The following is a 24,699-nucleotide window of genomic DNA, read 5'->3' as shown; positions in this document are numbered from 1 at the left end:
CTGCTTCAGGGCGCCCCACCCGCCAGGCAGCAGGCTGCTATTCGCAGCGTGGGGAGCCCTGTGGGGAATTCCTGCAAGGCTCCCCACGCTGCGGATGTGTTCCCGAAGCGCCTGGAGCTCTGCTTTCAGGGCGCCCGGCGCTCCGGGAAGCAGGCTGCTATCCGCAGCCTAGACACGGCTAGCGGAGCGCTAATCCCGAAGCCCCAAGCTTCGGGATTAGCGCGGCGCTTCGCTAGCCCTGGGAGAGCCACGCAACGTCGCGGGGCTCTCCCAGGGCTAGCGAGACCTTGCCGGCACCCAGAAGCTTGGGGCGCGCTGAGCTCCGCGCGCCCCAAGCTTCGGGATTAATGCAGCGCTCCGCTAGCCGCGGCTAGCGGATAGCTTCCTGAAGCCTGGAGAGCGAGAGGGGTCGGTGCGCACCGACCCCTCTCACTCTCCAGGCTTCAGCGAAAGCCTGCATTCGCTCCATAGGACGCACACACATTTTCCCTTGCTTTTTAGGAGGGAAAAAGTGCGTCCTATGATGCGAAAAATACGGCATTTTGCGGAGTTGTTACTGTAAATGAGTGGATTTCCTGCCCCCTTCCCAAGCCACTCCTTTCAAATACAGATGCTGCTGAGCTTAATTTTTTGATGCTTTGGGATTGGTAAAATAGAATTGATTTTCACTGAGTGCCTGTTGCACTTCAGTGATTTTAAAGCACTTCACAATAATCAGTTGGTTACTAATGGCTGCTTTGTTGGCCGACATATTCCACAGTTATTGACTTTCAATAGAATTGCAACAGGCAGAGATAGGAAGAACCAATTTAGATTTTGCTTGACTCCCAACAGTCTGATGCATTAGTCAGCCATAATGTGCATGGCCCATCCCAAACTGGGCACCAAAGCTAGCATCATCTTGTGCATGAACCTGAAGAAGAAAAAATCAGCGAAGGTGGTGTGTCTAGTGGCTGATGGAGACAGTGTCATCTGCTTAGAAAAATAGCTGCATATTTGTTTGCAAAGCAAGCATGGGACCATAGATATGGATGACTGACGGATCAGATTAAAGCCCTGAATGTGTAGATTGAACAGGATACCATCAGGCAAATGATTAAAACCTGAGAGAAATGCAAGTTGCTGTTTATGCAAGCCCCTTAGCTATTGGGTAAGATTTAAAAGCTCATTGACTGAAATTAGCACATTTTAGCCACTGGCTGTACCACTGTTACAATTTTTTTAAGACTAATATTCCAAATGCTAAGAAGTTTGTAAAAACTCAGCATGTAGGTCTTGAGGATAGCAGGAAGGGGTGCTAAGAATGAAGGGACAAGGTAGCTCTAACACTGTTGACCAACTACCAGAAGGGTGTTCCTCATCTCTGTCTAGAATGCTGAGGCCAGAATTATTTCCCTCTCTCATACTTCTGTCCATGGCAATGCTTTCTCCTTAAATTCCTCCACTTGCTTCCTGTCCACTTCTGGATCCAGAACACACTCCTTATTTGTACCTCCTGAGTCCACCATGGCCTTGTCCCCTGTTTGATGGGTTCTGAGGACGCAGCAGTCAGGAAGCTAGACAAGAGCTTTTATTGTGTCCATAAGAGGAACAGAACAGCAACAGGAAACGTCTGGCTCCTCCCAGATACAAGCAAGCTCAGTGTTGCCTCCTGTCTAAAATATATGATGGCACTATCCACTCCTCCCCCCCCCCCCAAAAAAAAAACCCAGTCAGGTTATTTTACACTCCATCTTTCACTCAATCATTCAATAGGTTTCTGCACCCTCAAAGGACCCCATCCTTTCTGCCTTGCTGCTGCTTATATGTAGAACTACCTCTTGGCATACCTGCATGATGCTACCTCTCACTTCCTTCAGGTCTCTCCTTCTGCAAAGCCGTTGCCAATCCTCCAGATGTTTTGGACTACAACACCCATCAGCCCCAGCCTGCATGGTATGTGGTCAGCAATGATGGGAGCTGTAGTCAGAAACATCTGGAGGAGTGCAAGCTTAGCAAAGGCTATTGTATTCTAACTAAGACTAAGCTGGAATAAAATTAGTATTTGTTCCTGCCTCTGTGTGGCTCCATTATCTTAAATTTAAGATTGCATTTATATATTTTTATTTTATTTAACAAGCTATATATGCTAATTGATTGTAGCAGAACATCTAAGTGGTTTATAATTATAGGCAAAAACAGTTAAAAAAATTAAAAAGCATAAAATAATTAAGCAGTTGAAAAGATTTAAACACATATTGTAAGATAGAAAGACGGTATACAAATTAAAAACGATGATGATGATGATCAACATCTATGTGTCTGTACAGGCTTGTCTAAACAAAAATGCTTTAAGCAGGCGCTGAAAAGAGTATGGGGAAGATACTTGCTTGATCTCAGTAGGCAGGGACTTCTAAAATGCAGATGTTGCCACACTAAAATACTGATTTTTCACAAGTGTAAAATGAGTGTTTTGCAGCCTCTGTAACTGTACAAGTTCTGTCAAGAGACCATAAACAGTGGTACCTCGGGTTACATACGCTTCAGGTTACATACTCTTCAGGTTACAGACTCTGCTAACCCAGAAATAGTACCTCGGGTTAAGAACTTTGCTTCAGGATGAGAACAGAAATTGTGCTCTTGCGACACGGCAGCAGCGGGAGGCCCCATTAGCTAAAGTGGTGCTTCAGGTTAAGAACAGTTTCAGGTTAAGTACGGACCTCCGGAACAAATTAAGTACTTAATCTGAGGTACCACTGTATGTGGTAAGACGATTGCACGATTCAGCTGTTCCCAAGCCATTAAGGGTTTTAGTAACTCTTTAGCTTGGCAACCAGTGCAGATCTCTGAACAGAGATCCCAGGTGCTGCCGTGATCCCACTGCTGTCAGCAACCATGCTGCAGCATTCTGTGCCAAGTGTAGTTTCTGGGTCAAATGCAAGGGAAGCCTCGCATAGAGTACATTGCAGTAATCTAGTCTTAAAGTCACCAATATCTGAACTACTGTGGTCAAGCTCTCCCAGTCCACAAATGTTTAAAGCTGTTATACCAAGTGCATTTGGCAAAGGCCCTTGGGACAGGGACCTGTCACTTTGTACTTCTAAGTCCTGTGCATTTTAAGAATCAGGGTATATGTGAGATTTTTAATGTAAATTAGAGTGTGAGTTTGGAGTAGACAAAGAGAAAAGCAGTGTTAGGTTAGGTTGTTGAAGTTTGGACTGAAGGGACCTGAGTTTATTTCCTTCCTCACTTGTGAAATGTGCTGGGTGACCTTGGGCCAGTCACTCGTGTCTCAACCTAACTTCCTTCACAGGGTTGTTGTGAGAAAAAGGGAGGAACTGCATATGCCATTCTGAGCTCTGATATGCATAGAAAGGGGAGTTTATCATTTCCTCCTTCCTTTAAAATAAAGGTGTCCTGCCAAACTGCTGCCAGTTGCATATAGTTGCTAGGCAACATGTCCCCTGCCTCTCTCCTTGTTGCCATGGTACTTCTTCCCATCCTTCTGTGTTGGTACTGGTGCAACCTGCTTTTGCCATCCTAAAAACTGTGAGGAACCTCTCTGCTCTTTGTATAGCTGCATTACAGTTAGTCACTGCTAATCTTCAATTGTATGAAGTTTGGTGGAAAGCTTATCCAAATCAAAACATTTCTCTCTCACGGAGAGAAGTCATTTTTAAGCAAGGTTTCTTCTCCTGCCTCCAAATCAGCAGTTAAAAGCAAAGAAGTGATGAGAAGTACATTGCTTATTTAATTTGGACCTTTTGGATTGTTGTCTATTCCAGTTGGTCACTTTATTAAACCACAGTGTACTGCATTGACAAATATGTTAAGCCACAGCCTGAAGTCTTCCCCAAACAAATTCTTCTAAGGGTATCCCTTTTCTCAGTAGGAAGACCACTTACTATATTGCTCTGAGTTTGGGGCGGGGGTGGGCTGTATGTCTTGATCCCTTCTAATTCCTGGATTCAGCATGGATTCAATTCCTGGAATAGCCAAGTCAGCTTCCTGGTTAGGTGATGGCCCTCTAAATATGAAACATTAAGGTAACAAAGGAAGTGGTTCTATATCAGATGATAAATGGGCCCCCTCCTCCCTCGGCACACTGGTAGGTAGAATGACAAAAGCAAGAGTGGAGAGTTAAGAGCTGGAAGCTGGCAGGCTGCAGGCTAGACAGCTGAGAGAGAGAGAGAGAGAGAGAGAGACAGAGACGCCTGACTTCGTGAAGCCAAGGCTGTGGCTGTAGGGCAGCGGTTCTCATCTGTGGGTCCCCAGATGTTGTTGGACTACAGCTCCCATCATCCCTTAGCTCTGGCCTTGCTAGCTAGGGGTGATGGGAGTTGTAGTTCAGCAACATCTGGGGACTCACAGGTTGAGAAAGGCTGCTATAGGGGAAGCAAGACCCTCTTGGGGTGCTAATGCTGTGAACCTTTCCATCAGTGTTAGAAACTGGGATAGAAAAGCTAGGAGCCAAATGGCTCCTGTGACCTAGGTTGTGGGCGCCAAAACAGAATGTCTAGTCGCCATCTGGGGTGGTGGCAACAATTTTTATTTTTTTATATTGATAAGTATGAATGAACACACAATTCACATAAGAGACACATTGTTAATATCACATTTTTGTCAGAAATTGCTAATCCACGTTTAATTTGGTCTTTACACTAAAAATACTGATACCATACTTCAGTTTTTGAAACACTCTACTCATTATTGTTAAACTCCTTAACATGTTGTCTGTCTTTAACACATACTTCGAGGCTTCAAAGCACATACATTTCCATAGTCCTCCTTGAGTGTCAGCCAGGTGCAGAAAAAGGCACCCAGACTTTTTGAGGTGCTCGCAGATGGGGAATTTTTAGGCTCAGAATGCACCTGGTGCCCTGCTATTTTCAAACCCTGCTTTCCATCATACGTTGTATATATGTGTGTAAACAAACACTATATGTCTCATTTCCAAAAGGAAATGTGAACCCTGGGTAAGCGCCTGGAACCAATGGAATCCTGCACCACTTGGAGATTGGGGCAGTGTGCAACAGCATTATAGAAATTTCTATATTTCCCTTCACTAGAAATTCTCAGGGTGTTACATAAGGCTTCAAGAGGGTTCAAAGTCTTCCATGAAAGATCCATGACCTTCACAAGAAACACTATAAAGTAAGCGAGTCTTAAATTGAAGCTGGGGCGCAGGGAGAGCTTGCCTAAGGCCACTATTTACATTTATGTATTCAGTGAAATTTTAAGGAATGAGACATGCAAGCAGGTCTTAACTTCATCATGGTGAACTCGTTTTCTGAATTAATACTTTTATTTTTAATCTCTTTTCTTTGGTGTGTGTGTGTGTGTGTTTGCCTGGAGCAGTGAATAGTAATAGAATCATAGAATTGTGGAGCTGGAAGGGACACCGAGGGTCATCTAGTCCAACCCAGGCAATGCAGGAATCTCAACACGTGGTCCTCCATCCAGTTTGAACCATACTGGACACTGCTTAGCTTGGCAGACGTGCTTGCAAATTTTATTGCTGCACCACTAGGATGGTTTTGTCCCTTCTCCTTCAACCCCACTGCAAGTTTCTCATTTCTGCAACAAGGCTTACCCTCACACAAGTATAGCACTGAGGTGGAAGTAAAGGGTTAATATTCTGGGTTAACCCTTAGCTGAAGAATTGGAACTTGTTCTTCAACCTGGTTTTCATTAGGTTTTGTTTACCATCCTGTCTGAAGTTGCATCATTCAGATACTGCAAATGGTACCATTGCTGACATTGTTATGAGCTCTTGTGGTTCTTAGCAAACATCTGATATTAAATGGAATCGCAATGAGGGTGGTGTCAGTGGCGTTTTGATTATTATCTGTCTGTGAGCAATACATACGTTGACTCCCCTGGCACTGCCTTTCTGCTACCCGTTGATATTTTTCCAGGGGCAGCCATAATCTAGGTGTGGTGTAGAGTAAGGTCTTTGTCCAGAAGATCAGGCAATTCGGTTCAGTTTCAAATGTTAGTAAAAGTATCTGGAAAAGAATATCCTAGAATGTTAATGGAAGTGCAAATCTGGTGTTTGGCTTCGGTAGGGATTTTTCGGGTGGGGGTGGGGAAGCTTCTCTGTTACATCTTTGTGCACACACCCAGACCAACAAGGAAGTGGGGAAACAACACACTGCAAACACCAGCCACACCTTTTGAGGCAAGCCTTGTATTACCGTATTTTTTGCCCTATAGGACGCACTTTTTCCCCTCCAAAAATGAAGGGGAAATGTGTGTGCGTCCTATGGGGCGAATGCAGGCTTCAGGAAGCTACCCGCAAGCCTTGGGAGCCCGGCGACAACTCCCGCTGGGTTCTCTAGGCTTACGGATAGCAGCCTGCACAGTGCACCCTGGGCTTCGGGCAAATATCCGCAAGCCTTGGGAGCCCGGCGGGAGTTGTCGCCAGGCTCCCAAGGCTTGCAGATAGCAGCCTCCAAACCAAACCTGGTTTGGAGGCTGGCGGTGGGGAAAGCAGCGCTTCTCCCCACCGCCAGCCCCACAAGCTTGGGGGGCAAGCGGGGAGGCGGAGCGCCACCTTCCCGCTGTTCCCCGACCTGATTTGGAGGCTGGCGGTGGGGCAAAGCAGCGCTTCTCCCCACCACCAGCCCCACAAGCTCGGGGGGCAAGCGGGGAGGCGGAGCGCCACCTTCCCGCTGTTCCCCAACTGAAGCCTGGGGCGCGCTGCTGACTTCGGGCAGATATCTGCAAGCCTGGGGAGCCCGGCGGGAGTTCCCACTGTGCTCCCCAGGCTTGCGGATAGCAGCCTGTTCTGGGGGGCTGGGGTCGGGGGAAGCTTGGGCCTGGGGGAAAATCCCCCCCTTTATTTCCCCCCCCCAAAAAACTAGGTGCGCCCTATGGGCCGGTGTGCCCTATAGGGCGAAAAATACGGTAATTCAGATCACCCCTCAGCACTGTGAGTTAGTTCCTACAAATACAGAGAGCATTCTCATCTTTAAAAGTTTTAACTCTGAATGTGAATATTAGGAGTTCTGTGTGTGTGGTTGCATTCTGAGTATGTGTATCATGGAGCTGTATTCATTTTTTTCGTTCTTGTGCCACCATCTCTGTACCTAATAGAATAGCATAAGGGGGAAAGACAGCTTCCGACAGTGAAGGAAGCAACAAGGGGAAGGAGGAATGGACCCGAGAGAAGCAAAATAAAGAATAATTGTGCACAATGTATGTACATATACTTAGGCTTCATTTCAGTTGGGGATGGGGATAAGATCTTTAACCAAAAGCTTCATGGCAAAGGCGGGTATTTGGGAAGAGGGTTCGGGTACAAAGAGCAACAAGAAATTGGGGAGAGCAGGAGTGGTTTGTGCAACTGAAAGTAATAGGTTTTATGCTGCAATTGTACTTCTTTCCATTATATGCAGTAGGCTTATTTCCAAAGAAACATGTGAAAAGACTGTTATTAGAACAGGGTGGGCGAATCACCAGGTGCTCTGATCAGCAGACCCAGAGACAAAATAAAGCAAGGACATTTATCAGTGTGTTGTGAGGCTGGTTTGTGTGTGTGAGTGCATGTGAAAGAGCCCTTCCGACAAGGTGGCTCGCAATTGCTAGTCTCTGTATTCTTCCAGCGCCATTTTAGCCCTAGGAGATGCATCGGCAGTGGGAGTGCTGACGTAGGCAATCTGCCAGTTCCCTTTCGCATCTGAACCGGCCCACTTGTGTTTATGACATCCTTGCAGATTGCAGCATCGAAAGCTGGCATCTCCTGCCTCTGGTGTTTTCGTTTTTGAGGGAACTCCTGCTTGACGTGTTCAGTGGCCTGGCCTGACATTTATGATCTGCTGTTCCTGCAGCCCCGCCTTAGATAAATGCTTTGATAGGTATTTATTTCCTAGTCATTCTCAAGGCTGCAGACATTCAAAATGCAGCTCATTATAAACATTGTGGAAATCTACTTGGGCATGGAAGCCTGTCATTTTTCAGTTGCAGTAGCAGCAGCATGGCTGTAATAATTTTCTACACTAAAGGTTGCAGAATTTATATCTGAATCTATATCTGAGGCTTAAACTTCTTTCTTTTTCAGTGCGAGATCTGAATATCTGATACCTTTACAATGCTGCATAGACCCTGTTGGTTTTTTTATTTTAAGAATCTGCTTCATGTAATTTTCATTTTCCTTGTCTGGTACTTGGTAGACCTTGCCAACATGTTTTAAGCATTAAAGCATTAAAGAATAGAAAACTTAACATCTGTTGAATCCAGAGGGGGACCTGCAATTTCAATCTTGACACTTGGTTTATTTCTGTCAATGGGCTGCATTTGGCAATGGCAGGCTGGCCTGCTTTTTGCTTTGTGTTGTTGATAATGTGAAAGCCTTTAGCAGCATATGTTTAAATTTCTGTAAGTAGGAAAGGGCTGGTCCTACCTTGCCACCAGAATGCTTGCCCTGAAAATGTACTGAACTGAGTTACCTCTGAGAGTAATAGTGATTTGTGCCAACCTTGAAATTCTTCATTGCACCCCCCCCCAAAAAAAAAACAACACCCCACATGCCTGCGTTTAGCAGTTAGAACAGAGCTCGGAATAATTGAAGAGCACACATAGTATGAGGGAAACAGCATATGGGAGGAGTCGCTGTATTTAGCCAGCCTGCTTCACTGCCCAGCTGAGGTATTCATTAATCAGTGCTGCTCCAACAAATGCCATGTCTCTTTGATTGATGAGCAGAGTTTGCAATGTTCAGACCTTGTGGCTAGGAGACATTTTCTTTCTCTTTAAATCTGAGGCAATCGGTCAGCTGATATTTGGGAGCTAAGCTCCTCTGGCCACCATCCTCTTATTGATTTGTTTATAGACATGCAGCATCTATTAAGTTGACCTATTTCAATAGGTTGTGCAAGCCCACATGGCCTTGAACTACTTTTAGGGGTGTGCGTCTCCGTCTCTCTCTCTCTCTCTCTCTCTCTCTCTCTCTCTCTCTCTCTGTATCTAGGCACTCCACTCCTGAGATAAATAAAGCTACTGGGGGTAGAATCCTGCCTACACAGCTAATTGCAAGTTACTTTGCACATGGTAACGCAGGACAAACTGGCTTGCTGGAACAGAACCAATTTCTTATCTAATCCATTGCTTCTGTCTGAAGCAGCCGCTAGCTGGAGAGGCTATCTAGTAAAGTTATAAAGGGTACAGTTTGTTCTCAGTTCTGTTTTTCTAAAAAGAGGTACCAGAACTCATCACCAACACCTCCATTGTTCTCTTAAAATGGCAGTGGTGCCCAGTGGTGCCGGAACTGAGTTCCGGTGAGTTCCGGCTGAAAAAAAAGCCTTGGTGGTTCCTTATTGTGTGCCTCTAGATTGTGGTGAATGGAAGTGTACTTCTTTTGCAAAGAGATTCTGTTTAGTTGCCATGGCTAATAGTCCTACATCCACCAACCTCTGATGAAGAGAGGGGGCAAATCAGGATGGGACCAGATTACAGTGGTACCTCTGGTTGCAGACGAAATCTGTTCTGGAGCTCTGGTCAGATCCTGAGGTTTCCGCAACTGGAGGTGCTTGTTCTGTGCATGCACGTGGCGCGATAGAGCGCTTCTGCGCATGCACGAGTGGCGAAACCCGGAAAAATACTTCCAGGTTTGCTGCTTTCGTAACCCAAAGTTTACGTTACCCAAGGGTAATATAAGCTGAGGTTCCACTGTATTTGGGGCCCTCTTAAGACCAGTGTCATAGAATCATAGAATCATAGAGTTGGAATAGACCACAAGGGCCATCGAGTCCAACCCCCTGCCAAGCAGGAAACACCATCAGAGCACTCCTGACATATGGTTGTCAAGCCTCTGCTTAAAGACCTCCAAAGACGGAGACTCCACCACACTCCTTGGCAGCAAATTCCACTGTCGAACAGCTCTTACTGTCAGGAAGTTCTTCCTAATGTTTAGGTGGAATCTTCTTTCTGGGGTTGTAATGTTTGTAATGTCTGGGGTTGTAATGTTTGGCAATTGTGTTTACTTTCAGATGCCCTGCTTGGATTTCTTCAATCTTCTACTGGATTTTAGTATCATTTGCTGAAGACATCCCCATTGCCTCTATATCTTTATATAGGAAGGCAGTAGGGTTGGGCGATTTCTGGTTTTCAACATCGTGATATCGCCAGCTAAACGTTGTCATATACCGATATAGAACAATGTCTGAAAGAAGGATGGAGCTGTGTAGAGGCTCTGGTTGGCTTTATGGTTTTTCCTGCATTGTGATTTTTGCTGGTTCTTACTCTTGTGATTTCCAGCCTACTACATGAGGCAACAGAGAGCTGAGCTAGCAGAGATAACAGGAGCTGCAGGAATCAAGAGAATCATTGGCTGGCTTCACTGTTTCCCCCACATTGTGATTTTTGCATAGCGTATACACATCATGATTCGTGAAATATTGCGAAGTCAAAAATTATGAAACTGATATGATGATATGGACCTTGAACGGGTTTTGGACAATATATCAATATATAATATGTTCGATATATAGAAACCAGTTACCAACTGAATTCATGATTCAGTCAGGATCTGAAGCCCCTGTTGCTTCCCTTGGTGGTCACCACCTGCTTCGCTCTCTTGCCCACTTGCTCTCCTGGTTGCTGCTGTTACTTTTCTTCCTCGACTGCTGCCAGCTGCTCACCTCATTTGCCTGCCCACTCTTCTGGGAGAGAGCAGGTAAGCAAGCTGCAGTAGTTTCGGGGGGGGGGGGAGGGGGCAGCTCTTTTGACCTTCTTTATCCTGGCAATGGGGGGGGGGCAGAAAGGGCACATTTTACAGATGGCATCTTCCTCTTCCCTGCTCGCCAAAATATCTCTAGAAGGCCAGTACAGAGTTGTATGACGGTTGGGTAACAGAAAACCAAAAAATTTAACTGTACTTGGTTTTTGAATTTTTTGGTATGACAAGGTGGGTTTCCTTGGTTTTAGCTTGGGTCAAAACAATAAAATAAAGAAAGATGCTCATTCAGTGTAAAGTGTCCAGTGACTGTCATGTGTATTAATAAAAAAACCTCAAATGGGGCAGCAGCAGAAACTGATGGGGAAACTTGCAGAAGTAGAGACGAAGTAGGCTGAATATAAGTGTATATTCTGTACACTTGCTTACTACTTGGAAGGTGCCTAAAGAAGCCAGGGTGGCTATCTAAAGAACTTTTAACTGAGTTAAGATTAAAAAAGGATGTGTACAAAAAATGGAAAAGGGGGGAAACCACCAAAGAGGAATTCAAACAAATAGCCAGCACATGTAGACACAAAGTCAGAAAAGCTAAAGCACAGAATGAACGCAGGCTTGCTAGAGAGGTTAAAAGCAACAAAAAAGGCTTTTATGGGTATGTCCGTAGCAAAAGGAAGAACAAAGAAACAGTGGAGTCACTCAGAGGAGAAGATGGTGAAATGCAAACAGGGGACACAGAAAGGGCTGAACTCCTCAATGCCTTCTTTGCCTCAGTCTTCTCCGATAAAGAAAACAATGCCCGACCTGAAGAATTTGGAGCAAATGATTCAGCAGAGGAAACACAGCCCAGAATAACTAAGGAGATAGTACAAGAATACTTGGCTAGTTTAGATGTATTCAAGTCTCCAGGGCCAGATGAACTGCATCCAAGAGTATTAAAAGAACTGGCAGATGTGATCTCAGAACCACTGGCAGTCATCTTTGAGAATTCCTGGAGAACAGGCGAAGTCCCGGCAGACTGGAGGAGGGCAAATGTTGTCCCTATTTTCAAAAAGGGGAAAAGAGAGGACCCAAATAATTATCGCCCAGTCAGTCTGACATCAATACCAGGGAAGATTCTGGAGCAGATCATTAAGCAAACAGTCTGTGAGCACCTAGAAAGGAATGCTGTGATCACCAATAGTCAGCATGGATTTCTGAAAAATAAGTCATGTCAGACTAACCTGATCTTGTTTTTTGACAGAATTACAAGCCTGGTAGATGAAGGGAACGCAGTGGATTTCAGCAAGGCATTCGACAAGGTGCCCCATGATATTCTTGTAAAGAAGCTGGTAAAATGCGGTCTTGACTCAGTGGATTTGTAACTGGCTGACTGACCGAACCCAAAGGCTGCTCATCAATGGTTCCTCTTCATCCTGGAGAAGAGTGACTAGTGGGGTGCCACAGGGTTCTGTCTTATTCAACATCTTTATCAACGACTTGGATGATGGACTCAAGGGCATCCTGATCAAATTTGCAGATGACACCAAACTGGGAGGGGTGGCTAACACCCCAGAGGACAGGATCACACTTCAAAACGACCTTGGCAGATTAGAGAACTGGGCCAAAACAAACAAGATGAACTTTAACAGGGAGAAATGTAAAGTATTGCACTTGGGCAAAAAAAATGAGAGGCACAAATACAAGATGGGGGACACCTGGCTTGAGAGCAGTACATGTGAAAAGGATCTAGGAGTCTTGGTTGACCACAAACTTGACATGAGCCAACAGTGTGACGCGGCAGCTAAAAAAGCCAATGCAATTCTGGGCTGCATCAATAGGAGTATAGCATCTAGATCAAGGGAAGTAATAGTGCCACTGTATTCTGCTCTGGTCAGACCTCACCTGGAGTACTGTGTCCAGTTCTGGGCACCACAGTTCAAGAAGGACACTGACAAACTGGAACATGTCCAGAGGAGGGCAACCAAAATGGTCAAAGGCCTGGAAACGATGCCTTATGAGGATCGGCTAAGGGAGCTGGGCATGTTTAGCCTGGAGAAGAGGAGGTTAAGGGGTGATATGATAGCCATGTTCAAATATATAAAAGGATGTCATATAGAGGAGGGAGAAAGGTTGTTTTCTGCTGCTCCAGAGAAGCGGACACGGAGCAATGGATCCAAACTACAAGAAAGAAAATTCCACCTAAACATTAGGAAGAACTTCCTGACAGTAAGAGCTGTTTGACAGTGGAATTTGCTGCCAAGGAGTGTGGTGGAGTCTCCTTCTTTGGAGGTCTTTAAGCAGAGGCTTGACAACCATATGTCAGGAGTGCTCTGATGGTGTTTCCTGCTTGGCAGGGGGTTGGACTCGATGGCCCTTGTGGTCTCTTCCAACTCTATGATTCTATGACTTCCTCTGCCAATCCCAGGCATCAGAGGTACCTCTGTGGGGGCTCCCTCTGTGGGGGCTTTGTGCACGCACTCGCTTGCATGGGTGTAGTCATCCATTTGAAGTTTGTGCCTCTTTTAAAAACTAACGCTTCTCAGGTTAGTGGATTTTTATTTGGGGGGGGGCAGGAGATGTGTAGCTGCGTCAATATATGAAAAAAGTTCAAAGTCAGGAGCAATAAGCAAACAACTTTTCTAAAGCTGGAGACAAAGGCAATTTCAAATGCTTGTTTACTGCTTCTGCTTGATCAAGCTTTTGCTCAAGGTATTTTATTTGTTTTTTGGTGGGATGTTCTGTTTTTTAACAATTTTAATGAAAATTATCCAATATTTTATTACAAAGTTGTAGAGATAGTACATGAATGGAAATTATTTTGACATTTCCAGTATGTAGTTGAGAGATTCCAGTTTTTAAAAATTCTTCACAGACTCTTAAGCAAAACTGCAAACTTTCTCACAGCTGTTAATGGTGTTTTCTTAAACCCAGACTAGAACAGTTGAAGCATTTCCTCAGTTAAGCTCCATTTAAAGGGGGCAGGGGGGGGAGTGGCAATGGGATGATATTGAAAATGGGATGGCTGACAATGTTGTGAATTTGATGTTGGCAGATAGCTGCAGCTGGTTTTTAATACATACCAAAACTTCTTGAAAGGTTAGCGCTTAATCAATAAATGGGGATGGGGAACCTGTGGTCCTCTTAATCTCTTGTTGGACTTGCAACTCCCATGATCCATCGCAGTTGGCTACGCTGGCTGGGGCTCGTGGGACACAAGAATCCCAACAACATCTGGAAGGTCCCATTCCTGATACATAGTGATTTATGAATTGGGGCTTGATGTTGTTCTTTTGCTCCTGGAAATGAGTTGTTTTTCCCTTGTTGCCTGAGGTGAGATGATTGCCCTTTGGAAACCCACTTGTTGGGGGAAAGTTAGCAAATTAGTATAACGGCTTAAATTGCCTGCTTAGGATTCCCACCTGCCTTTAAGTTCTCTGGGGTTCTCTGGGACAGCGTTCGGCTGTCAGAGGCAGGATAGGCAAGGCAAGGAGCGCAAAGCCCTTATGCTTCTAAAGGTCACTTGAAAGGAAGTAAGAGCAACAGATTTTATCTTATGACGTTGGGCCTTTCCCCCCTCAAAGGCTTGTCCACGTATTAGCAATTTCACCAAATACCAAGCGACTGATCTTGGAAAGAAAAAGGATAACTCCCACGAACATTTATATGTTCAATCCAATCCCTACCTTTCAGATTCCAATATAATCCTTGGCACTTGCACAGGGTTACAATGGTCCTGCCATATGATTTGCTATTGATCTGATACTGATAAGTTTTGCTTGTTGAAGCACCCACTTAATGCCTGGCCAATTTCAGTAAGCTTTCAGTTTCCTCAACTTGAAGTTGACTGTGCCAGAGGTGTGGCTACCACTTATCTCCTCTCCTGGAACACGTAGCAGCCAGGCAGGTGGCAGGTTAGGGATGTCATTGCAGTTGCACATGTCACCTTGTCCGGACATTGAACAACCTTCATGGCTGTTGCGGAAGTGTGATCCTTGTTTTCATGGGTTGCAAAGATCGCTGAATATTTCCCTGACCTGGGCAAAAGAACACTACTAATATCTGGAAGAAAGGTGATGCTGACTGAAGAGAGTATCCTGTTTCATCAAGGCAATCTCTATAAACCTGCAGAAATTAAGCTAGATTTGAGGGGTACAGATTTAGTAGCAGCTCCCAAATAATAGGTCCAGAATAAAAATTCGCGTAGGCAAAAGTGGGACCAGCCTCTGCAGATCTATGGGAACCCACAGGGAAGTCCTCATCCCTTGTAATATTTCAAAGGTGTTTAGTGGAAAGAGTAATACAGGGTATTTTGTGCAGTCAGTTCTTGGTTTTTAATGTTACTTCATTATTTTATTCATTCGATTAATTTATGGACTTTTTTCCCTTCTACATTTTGCACTATTTGTAAATAAGTTTTAGACACAGTGAAAGCTGCATTGTGTAGAAGATTTATGAAAACATGGGGTAAAAAATTATTAAATAATGAAAACCAAAATCCAGATGTGTATGACTGTATCTGCTAGCAGCATCTGATGACTGCCAGAGCACGCGCCCCCCCCCCCCTTCTGGCACTCTGACTTGGTCATGCACCGCGGTGGTGAGCGCCTTCCCTCTGGGTCCTTTCCTCATCTGTCCGCACACTGTAAAATATAATTGCCATCAACAGGTGTTCTCATAAGTATTAAAACAATGTTTAGGACAGAGCAATGGATTGCATAATTGTTCTGCGACTTCTTCAAAACTCATCAGGGTATGTCAATAGGGGAGATCTCTGATGGTGGACAAGCTCCCATGAAACCTTCTACTGGGCCCACCACGACTATTCTTCCTTGCAGTGGGCAGCTGCATATCACCCTCCCTGTTCACCCTGCTGTCACCCTGTGACCTCTGCAATATGCCCGAGAAACTTGTGCAATTTGTATGGAGTTACATCATCATCATCATCATCATCATCATCATCATCATCATCATTTTATTATTTATACCCCACCCATCTAGCTGGGTTTCCCCAGCCACTCTGAGCAGCTCACAGCATATATCAGAACATACTAAAACAGGCGTTGGCAACCTGCGGCCCATGGGCTGGAAGCGGCCTCGGGGGCCGTTTAACCGATCCATGAGCCGCCCCAGGACCGAGCCGCCCGCTTGGTGAGTCCCCACTTCCTTAGCGTTGGAAATCACGTCTGTGTGTGTACAGACACGTGCAGACGCCAGAAATCACTCATGTGCGCTCGCTCTCTGGCCCACGGGACTGATCTGGCCCAAGCAAGGTAAACCTTGCCGACCCCCGTACTAAAACATCAAACATTAAAAACTTCCTGATACAAGACTGCTTTCCTAAAAGTCAGATAGCTGTTTATTTCCTTGATATCTAAAGGGAGGGCATTCCATAGGAGGGTGCCACTACCGAGAAGGCCCTCTGCCTGGTTCCCTATAACTTTGCTTCTCACAGTGAGGGAACTGCCAGAAGGCCCTCGGCGCTGGACCTCAGTGTCCGGGATGAACAATGGGGTGGAGATGCTCCTTCAGGTATACTGGACCAAGGCCATTTAGGGCTTGAAAGGTCAGCACCAACACTTTGAATTGTGCTCAGAAACATACTGGGAGCCAATGTAGGTCTTTCAGGTGACTCCCAGTCACCAGTCTAGCTGCCGCATTCTGGATTAGTTGCAGTTTCCAGATCACCTTCAAAGGTAGCCTCAAGTAGACAAAGACACTTCCTCAAGACAAGTCAAAAATGTTTCTTGAAGGCAAAAACTTTGAAAACCACCAGTACAAGGCATGCTTAATATGCTGTTTCATACATGGTCTGAGACTGAATGGTACTGCTGTCATCTTTGACTCATTTCCTGTGAAGGAGCTAAAAATAGAGAAGGTGAGGTTTGTGCACAGGCCATGACAATGTATAATTTTGTGTACAGGGTTTTGCTTCATCTCTCTGACTCAGCTGCATGTTGGTCTGCTTTCCATTCTGAGCATCCGGATGCTTTCTCAGCCACTCAGACGTTTGTGTGGCGCACATTGCAGTGACAAATGTTAGATTTTGACACTGAACAATTCATATGTAGCACCCCCTCGTTTTCTCCTTTCTCCTAACCTTTCTGTTAGCTATGATTACTATTACAGTCATACCTCATGTTATGTCCGCCTCATGTTACGTTTTTTCAGGTTGGGTCGCATGGCAACCCGGAAGTACCGGAAAGGGCTACTTCCAGGTTTCGCGCTTCGCACATGCGCAGATATGGCGCTTCAAGTTGCGGGCTTTTCACGTTGCAAATGGGACTCCAGAATGGATCCCGTTTGCAACCGGAGGTAGCACAGTACAGTCAAACCTCGGTTCTCTATAGTAAAAGGCGAAAGATTTATACGATCTGAAGAGAAACCAGAGTATCAAACCTCGGTTCTCAAATGGCTCCATTTTCGAACTTTTCAGCTCCCAAACGCCAAAAACCCAGAAGTAAATGCTCCAGTTTTTGAAGGTTTTTCAGAACCTGGGTGCCCAGTGCAGCTTCTGCTTGAGTGCAAGAAGGTCTTGCAATCAATTGGAAGCCATGCCTTGGTTGTCGAACGTTTTGGAAGTTGAACGGGCTTCCAGAACGGATTATGTTCGACAACCGATGTTTGACTGTATTATAGTGTAGTCAGGCAAGGCCAAAATTGTTATTTTTTTGAAATTTCAAACCCCCACAACTCACAAACAGGATGAGATAAATAATCAACATTTTAGATTTAAGTTTAGCTTTGATCATTCAACAATTGTACAAAATACTAAAATGGGATGACATGAGGTAAAAAAGTTGGATCACTTGATATGGAATGACCCTACTGGATTGTTGATGCTGTGAAGTTGTTGTGCTTATATTGTAGGATGTGTGGCTCTGCAGTGGAGGAGGTGGCCATAACATGTCTTGGTGGGAGTGCAGTGCAAATGGGCCCACAGAATACACAGTCACTGTTAGAAGTGTCCTGGTTGTCGGTATTAAATTAAGTCAGTCATCCTCTGCTAACACAGACAAGACATGAGTAACATCTTTTAATACATTATTATTATTAACTTTATTATGTTCTTGGAGGATGTTGTCAAACGAACCTCCAAAAGAACTAACTTTAGGGACACAATGAACATGTGTCAATCAATTCTCTACCCTCCCCAAGGTTGTATGTTTGCGATAAGCTAATTGACGTGGGTGGTGCTGTGGTCTAAACCACTGAGCCTCTTGGGCTTGCCGATCGAAAGGTTGGTGGTTCGAATCCCCGCGACAGGGTGAGCTCCTGTTGCTCGGTCCCTGCTCCTGCCAACCTAGCAGTTCGAAAGCACGTCAAAGTGCAAGTAGATAAATAGGTATCGCTCCGGCGGGAAGGTAAATGGCGTTTGCGTGCGCTGCTCTGGTTCGCCAGAAGCGGCGTAGTCATGCTCATGGCCACATGACCCGGAAGCTGTACACCAGCTCCCTCGGCCAGTAAAGCGAGATGAGTGCCGCAACCCTAGAGTCGGCCATGACTGGACCTAATGGTCAGGGGTTCCTTTACCATTAATTGAAGAATTAGTACCCCAAATTGCCTCACAACATTTGAAAGACTAACTTGTATTGTGGCTTAAGCTTTTATGTACTGGAGTCTACTTTGACAGGTGGAAGAAGTGATGAAATAAACACACAATATATGTGAGTGTGTCTTAGTATGTAGAGTGAAAAAATGTAAGCGGTCATAGACTGCTCACAATGAAATAGCATTTGCGCTGTGAGATTGTTTTTGCTACTGCAGACTAGCATGTTTATTTCCTGGGAATTCATTTCCTGAAATGTGTATTTTCCTGCTATCATCTGCTACTAGTTTACGTGTTTCTCTAGTGGCACTCCTCCTATCCTTTATGATGTTGTTATCACTCTACTTGATTATCTGCCTGGATTCATCAAGACAAGCCATAAAAAATTGTAACTCGCTCTACGTGGGGCTGCCCTTGAGACTGACCCAGAAACTCCAGCGGGTGCAGAATGCCACTGCGAGACTCCTTACGAGGTCTTCGCTGCGAGATCACATTCACCCGGTGCTATACCAGCTGCACTGGCTCCTGGTGGAGTACAGGATCAGGTTTAAGGTGCTGGTTTTAACCTTTAAAGCCCTATACGGCCTAGGACCCTCGTACCTACGGGACCGCCTCTCCTGGTATGCCCCACAGAGAAACTTACGGTCTTCAAATAAAAACATCTTGAAGGTCCCAGGCCACAGAGAAGTTAGGCTGGCCTCAACGAGAGCCAGGGCTTTTTCGGCTGTGTCTCCGATCTGGTGGAACACTCTGTCGCAAGAGACCAGGGCCCTGCGGGACTTGACATCTTTCCGCAGGGCCTGCAAGACAGAGCTGTTCTACCAGGCCTTTGGCCAGGGCACAGCCTGACTCCCTCCCTCGGCAATCTTCGCGGAGCTCTGGCCCAATAGTTGCCAGTGGCTTGAATTAATTAATTAATTAATTAATTTTTATAATGAATGATTTTAGAATGTTGTTTATGCTGTACTTTTGTACTGTTTTATTGTTGTTAGCCGCCCTGAGGATATAAATAAAATTTATTATTATTATTATTATTACCAATGTACAGTGTTGAGTTACATGGTAGGGTATTTTAACAAGCAGCTCAATTGATTTTTCCATTTGTTATTTCACTGCAGCTTCTTCTTCTTAATTTAAGGTATGAGTGAAAACCCAGCGGAGAACTCAAACTGCCGTGCTATCACACAAAATTAAAATAAACTCAGAAGGCATTCTTTGCTGACTTTTTTACTCCCTGGATTCTTGTTAGGACATCGTGTTCTTTAAGTACCAGGTGCTGAGAGCAGATCAGGTTGGCAATCTCAACCTAACTCATAAGCAGAAAGAAGAGTTCTTTGTATTCTTCAGAGGAAGTGGTCTAACTGGGTAGGACAGTTTGCTGCATTTCTTATGTCAATATCTCTAAGCCTACCGGATCCAACGACGTCTGAAGACACCCCCTGCCCCCAAGAGGAGAACACTGGAGAATTCATTCAAATGAGATAATATTCAGAAGATTTAATTCTCTGAAAACCCCAGAGTGGAATATCTAATCCCCGTCTCGTTTATCATTCACAAGCTCCCTTTGAAGTTGCTTTAGGGTGAGTGACAGTGATTGGCCAAACAACAATCTATCCAGTAGACTATAAGCCCAAGAACTTACCCACACATTACCCTTCCCTCTCTCACATGGTTGCAATTAACCCACTAAAAAGAAAGGAAAGCATTAGCTTCTCTCTAATACAGAGACCTGTACAAGTCACTTGTGACCCACTGACAGAAGCAAAAAAATACCAGTTAGAATCATCTTCTGTAGACATCTGAAGGCAGCCCCGTATTGGGAAGCTTTCCATGTGTGATGTTCAGTTGTGTTTTTGTATTTTCTGTTGGCAGCCCAGTCGGATGGGCAGGGAAAACAGCAACAGCAGCAGCAACAACAACACTTCCCAATTTACTATTTCCTGTCTTTCTACCTTAAGGCAATGCTTCCTCAAAACAGGTGACTTTTACACCCCTCCAGGGTGGATTTGGTTTAAATCAAATCGATTGAAATTATGATTGAAATCACTAGTCAATAAGACTTTATTTAAATCACTAGTCAGTAAGACTTTATTAAAATCATTTTTTTACAGAAAGGCTCATTCTTGTTGGTATAATCTTAATATTTACAAGCAGATGAAAGTTTCATTTTTGGCACAATAAATTTTCAGAGTAGTTTTTACAGTTATATCAAAAATTACTGATGTGGTTATACTATTAGAAATACATAGGCAGATAATTATGAAATTATTGTGATGTTTAATAAGTTAACTGTTTATATTTGGATGAGTTTTCTGCTGTACAGCGGTATTTTGGGTTAAGAATTTAATTTGTTCCAGAGGTCTGTTCTTAACCTGAAACGGTTCTTAACCTGAAGCGTGCTTTCGCTAATGGGGTCTCCCACTGCCGCTGCACTGCTGGCGCGCAATTTCCGTTCTTATCCTGGGGCAAAGTTCTTAACCTGGAGCAACCACTTCCTGGTTAGCGGAGTTTGTAACCCGAAGCGTCTGTAACCCGAGGTACCACTGTATTCAATTTGTACATGTTTTGTGGCTTTTTCTGACTCCTTCCTAAAGAGTCCCTTGCTTCAAATGTGCAAATCGAGTGTCTATGTAAGAGTGCATGTGAGGCTTTTTGTGTGTTAGTCTATTTAGATGTCCCATCTGGCATCCAATCAGCTATTTTTACATCAGAATAGTGGTTAGATGTGAACTAGGAGTCTGGAAAGTGGAGTTGATTATTGAAACAATGGCCTATTTAGCATTGCTTCTGTTTATTGCTGCTGGACTGTTTTCACTGAAAAGCTGTGCTGTTATCTGCCAGAGTTTATGCTTGGAAATTGTAGGCTTTTGTTGAATACCCGGGATTCATTCAGTCATCCAAACGCCAGGCATTCTTTCCCCCAGCGCCTCCATGTGTACCAATATTCTGGGGTGATCCACTGCATCACCACATTTCTAATTTTGCAAATTGATAAAATTCTTTTCACATTTATATCCATGGGCATAGCCAGGGGGGCAGGGAGGGACGGCTGCCCCCCAAATCAATAAAAATACATAGCAAATGGAGGTTCTGCCTCCCCCCCAAAACAATCCTGGCTATGCCCATGTTTATATTTACTACTAAGGAACCCCTGCACAGTTACTGCAGAGGATTCTGGGAGCTGTGGTACAGTATACAGTTTCACACAAGACATTGACAAGGTCTCTTGGCCTTCCCCATCTCTGTGTGAACAGACCGAGCATGCTAGAACACACCTAACACGCCCTGTAGCTGTGTGTAAAAGGAGTGGATAGATGGTGGTGGACATTAGCGGCAGACCTGGTGGCCTCAAATTTCAGCAGAACCCTTTGCGATACAAAACATTTGCACCCTCTCTCTCTCTCTCTCCATTCTAAAGCATAGTAGCAGTGTCCCCCAAGGCTTTGCACCCAGTGCAACTGAACCAGTTGTGCTTTCCTAAATTCCCCTCTGTGTACATTTGTATGGGGGCCATATCTGCACTCAAAGTTTTGGAGTTCATAGTTCAAACTAGAGACCTGGCTCTAGTATTAGGAGAGAGGGAAAACATCTCCTCTTTTTCCACTTTCTCCACATCATGCGTCATCTTGCACACTTCAGTTGTATTTGCACCTTACTTTTTCTCCAGACTAAAAAGAACCCAAATGATGAAACTTCCTCATAGGGAAGTTAACGTGGAATCCACCTTTTTCATACCTGGCAAACATACCAGGTAAAAGGTGCAGTATTTTCTTCCATGTCAGCACTATAGTTGGTTAGTGTTCAGTCTGTGACCTAGATCCCATTGTATATTTTGGTACGTAATGACTGCATTCAAGCATAACAATAAAATATGGTTAGTATTATGGGAACAATCTGCAGCAAGACTTGGGCGTCCCCACCTCTGTGAATTCAGAAGTCATGTTGAAAGTAATGGTGGTTTGCCTGCTTTGTAGATTCAGAAATTCATGGGAGTTGTTTGCTGGTGGTCTGCTTGTTTGTGGTAGCCATCTCCTCCCCCCACCCCCCACTATAGCCAAGTGTGTTGTGACTGCCCAAGGGTGAAAGTTTGTAATTTGCACATGATACTTGTTTTTTGTAGGACTGAAGCCAACTCTATGAACTGCTAAGAGCTTTTTAGAAGGTGTTCAAAATGTGCTACTAGAAAGTACCATAAGTACCATGTATGAAAGTCGGAAAAGTCGAATTAAATTTACTGCTGTCTTTGTGATGACAAATTTTATTGATATTTTTTTTAAAAAAAACCTTTTATCCAAATGAAAGTATCACCTTCCCTCTCATAATTCATGGATGCTCATGAGTAGCAAGTGCTGTAGATGTCTGTGATTTCCCAGGCATGACTTTTGGAGAGGAGATATTTTTTATTATGTAAAATGGGTCTTGGCTTCTTGCTTGTCCTCCTCTTTAGGCATTCCACCATGGAGAGCATCGGCAGTAGCTATTGGACTCATACAACCGCTGACTTTTTGTCCTGTTTCTCTTGTATTATGTCAACAGGTTAAAAAAAAGTGTCCTGACAACAAAGCTGGAAGGCGGATTACTCCCCAAAATAATAAAGGCCATGTGTGCACATCTGTAGAAATGGTTTGCGGCTCAGTCAAGCTGGAGCTAACTAAATGAAACTATGGGCTGTGCGTCAGCCAAGCATGTTTCTGCTGTACAAAATGAAGAGGAAGCTCAGAAGGGGAAAAGCTACCAGAACGGAGATGTATTTGGGGGTGAGTGTCCTCATTTGTGGCTCTTGACCATTTTGTTGGTAGTCCTTGCTTTACTGAACCCTTATTTCCCTGTTCATACTCTGCTCTTTTTGTCATTTCTGAACAGTTCTCCTGTTCTTTAAGATTTGCTCAAGGACTTATTCTTGGGATGCGATATTTTGGGACACAAGTGTTCGTTTAATAGATGTTCATGATATTCAAGTCAATGTACTTTGTGAAAAACTGGGGGGGGGGGAGTCAATGTACTTTGATTCCCCATGAGCACAGAAAAGCAACAGAGTGTGTTGCAAAATAAAGCTTCTTGAAAATCTCTGTTATTGTTGAATGATGGAGGCTGTTGAATGATGTTTGTTCAAGTTTCTGCTGTGTCTTAAATTCTTACCGAGAATAAATTATCAAGGTAATAAGCTGTGTGTTAGAAACACTGATACATTAGAAAATGATAAACTTTTCAAAGGAGATCTCCACCTTACTTACTGGAAATTAAGGAAAAGATGTTAAATGTTATAAATCACAAAATGTGTGCTATCTTTTGGCAGCCTTTGCTGCAGCATTCATGTTTGGCATATTTAATTTCTTTTGGAATTGGGCTCTTTTAGTGTTACTGAAGTCAGTGGATTTAGGTGAACCCAAGTTATTTGCAGCAGGCGAGCTGTGGAATTATTGTGGTCCAGCAGATTAGCTAAGAGTGTGAGTTGTGAAAAGCCAAATCTCTTTATTTGTAATGCTGCATTAGGCTAGTCATGATTTTTCTTGAGACTGGAGAAATATATGTTAAAGGTGATTTAAATTTGGAAGAGAATATAACCTGTGCCTCTGGCTCCTGGGAGGATAAAGAGACAGTTCTCAGTCTCTAGTACAGGAAGGCCTGTGGTCTGCAACTATGCGGTCTGAATATTGCAAAATCGAAATGTACAGATTGTATGGTTGGAACTATGTACATGCTCTCCTATTCAAATGCCACAGCCCAGCACATGCATAGATGACACATGGAAAGCAAAATCCCAACAGGCATACCTCTAACACCTGTATGATACCTTAATCTCATACCATTTGTGGGGCAGTTTTTGTAGGATATCACCTTCCCAAAGCCCTCCTTCTGTATTCCTGTTAGTTTCAGTTGGCTTCTCACTAATGCAATGCTTTGGAAAACCTTGACACATTTGGGAAAGGTAAGGTACAAGAATTTTAAGAACATTGATGCCTTGTTGAAAAAACGAGCCTGGCTTTGTCTGTCTTTTGTCATTCATTCTTGTGTCCTCACATAGATAATCTGAATAATAAGCATACAGATCTATTGTGTATATTGAAATGGTGCTTATATTTAGAATAACAATGCACATATTGTCCTCACTTATATCCAACATTAAAAACCATAGTTTAAAATAAAGGATGGTTTAAGATGCACAGGTGCTTTGTTCCCTCCCCTCTCCTGACTGTGCTGTTCAGAGGAAGAAAAAAATTCAGTCTGGCTAGTCATCAAATGTCTGCCTACTTCAGGATTGTGGCTTGGTTTTCTCCAGGCAAAGCACTGTCGGCTTACCATTCATGGTTTGTTTGGATGAAGCAGATGTCAAGCCCAGATTCACACATCATGATGAGCCAGACTCTGACTAGTTTTCTCGTGTGGCACAGAGGAACAAATCACTTCTGCCTGTTAATCAGCAGCTTATTTTAGGGTGCAGTTTAACCTGGCCACACATTCTCCTTTCTTTGCTCTAAAATTGCTTGAACCACATTACGGAGGTACATTGCATGATGTG

The 24,699-nt window shown here is 44.1% G+C and overlaps 1 protein-coding gene and 1 long non-coding RNA gene across 2 annotated transcripts in view; both read left to right on the top strand.

Annotated features, from left to right (window-relative positions):
• C5H1orf21 (chromosome 5 C1orf21 homolog) overlaps nucleotides 1–24,699 on the top strand; it is a gene marked incomplete at its 5' end in the record, with an annotated part of 152,227 nt that overhangs the window by 33,071 nt on the left and 94,457 nt on the right. The gene's annotated exons all lie outside the window — the stretch shown is intronic.
• On the top strand, nucleotides 10,750–22,937 carry LOC144327732 (uncharacterized). The gene is made up of 2 exons (XR_013392805.1): nucleotides 10,750–19,759; nucleotides 22,716–22,937. It is a non-coding gene; the product is annotated as an uncharacterized LOC144327732 (long non-coding RNA).

The sequence above is a fragment of the Podarcis muralis genome, chromosome 5 (genome assembly GCF_964188315.1).
Source record: "Podarcis muralis chromosome 5, rPodMur119.hap1.1, whole genome shotgun sequence".
NCBI lineage: Eukaryota > Metazoa > Chordata > Lepidosauria > Squamata > Lacertidae > Podarcis > Podarcis muralis.
The sequence above is the reverse complement of the archived record's forward strand: the minus strand, read 5'-3'. Positions and strand labels throughout refer to the sequence as shown.